The sequence below is a fragment of the Orycteropus afer genome, unplaced genomic scaffold (assembly GCF_000298275.1).
Source record: "Orycteropus afer afer isolate SDZICR_OR568_19922 unplaced genomic scaffold, OryAfe1.0 scaffold00027, whole genome shotgun sequence".
Taxonomy (NCBI): Eukaryota; Metazoa; Chordata; class Mammalia; order Tubulidentata; family Orycteropodidae; genus Orycteropus; species Orycteropus afer.
Window position 1 is genome coordinate 19,668,815 of NW_006921614.1, and position 2,028 is coordinate 19,670,842.

The following is a 2,028-nucleotide window of genomic DNA, read 5'->3' on the forward strand; positions in this document are numbered from 1 at the left end:
GGATTTGAACTGCCAGCCTTTTGGTTAGCAGTCAAATGCCTTAAGAACTATGACACCAGAGCTCCTATATATACGTGTGTGTGTCTGTGTGTGTGTGTGTGTGATAGAGAGACTTCAAGGAAATGGCTCACACAATTATGGGAGCTAGCAAGTCCCAAATCCATTGGTTAGGTTGCAGGCTGAATGTTTTTGCTTGCTCATGTGGCTGCAGGGATTAATGAACCCAAAGTCTGCAGGTCAGGCAACAGACTGAAGGTTTCTTCTGATTCATATCCCAAGAAATGGAGGTCTAGTGATGAGAAGCATGCAGGTTAGAGATAGAGAGTTTTCTCATTTACCATTTATATGCTGGAGATTCCCAAAGGAATTCCTCTTTCAAATGATTGGCTGCTCGTATTAGATCACAAAATGGAAGGTGATTACATAATATCTGCAAAACCACTAAGAATTATAGCCTAGCCAACTTGACACAGAACATTAACAAACACACTACTAGAAGTAATTTTTCATGGATATCTCATAGATTAGTGAGTAGTTCACAGAATCCCTAGGTGGGCCAGGGAATCATACTGAAAGGCCACTCATCCAGGAAAAATACCCAAAATTCAGCACAGAACTCTTCCAATGAAGCACTTGTGGACATTTAAAGGGATAAAAAATAGTTTAAAAATTGGGTTATGGTCATCAGCCTTCAAAAAGACTGCTGACATAAACAAAACAAGTCCTCCCAAGAAAACTACTCCAGATATTCCATTCCTCACCCAGTGCTCCCATCAGGACTACTCATTGGTCCCATAGATTTGAAGACTGGACTTCCCCCACACATTTTGCCTCTCACATTTTGTCCCAGTTAAACTTTATGTTTTCTGAATGGTCATCCTTGGCCATGTCCTCAAACCTCACCATTGCAACATAGCTTTGTGTGTATTCTTCTACTTTCCTTTGACCCTCTGCCCTTCAGTTCAATATTTCTAGGGCATTTCATGCTGATATTGTCTATACTTCTTCAAAAGAGTCTGAATGGGTCACTAGAGTCACACTTTTGGGGACATAGGTTCTTATTGACATCCCATTAAGATAAAAATGTCCAAATGAGAACAAAACCAATAAAAACCCTGTTGGCCTTTTTGAGTCCTTGGCTGCAGTGGGAAATAAACTTAGGATTCAACTTACAGTCAGGTAGTACATCTACAGGTCACATTACTAAAACAGCTGTACTGGACATAACTCATCATAAAACTATGTTAATTTCTTAATTTCCAATAGCTGCAACCAACATCTCAGACACTAGAGTCCTTTTTCTCCATCATCCACTTCTTCCCCTTAAATGAGATTGAAAATCCTCTTCTGTCTCAGATCTCTGGGAAACCCTGACAGTTCCAGAAGTAATTGCCTCTTTATCAGCCAGAGAGGTGGAGATGAGAAACTTGGGTTTTCATTTTGGAAAGTGGGTCACATTCCTAAGAGTTCAACACAGGCTTCCTTTGAGCTCAGAGCTAACTTTGAGGATCCAGCATAGAGACAAGATAAGCATGGCATATCTTGCATATCACAGTGAATGTGAGAATTACATAGAAAATTTGTTAAATATGTAGACTGTAGGCCCCATCTCTAGAGATATTGTTTTGTTGGGTCTAGGCCAGTGGCCCAGACATCTGCATTTTTAACAAGCTCCTTAGGTGATTCTAACAGCTCTGTCTTTGAAAAACAATGAGTATAATACATCACTTTCAATAAGGGATAGAACAACTGGAAAGAAACTCAACAAAGATGCAGAATAACTAAATAATACAATCAAAGAACCCGACCTTATAGAAATCTACAGAGCACGTCACCAACAACAACAAAATATATATTCTTTTCCAACACACATGGAACATTCTCCAGGATAGCCCATATGTTAGGCCATAAAGCAAGCCTTAATAAATTTTAAAATATTGAAATACTGCAAAGGATCTTCTCAAATCACAATCAAAAAAAAAAAAAAGAAAGAAAGAAAGAAAAGAAAAGAAAGAGCCAAAATAAACA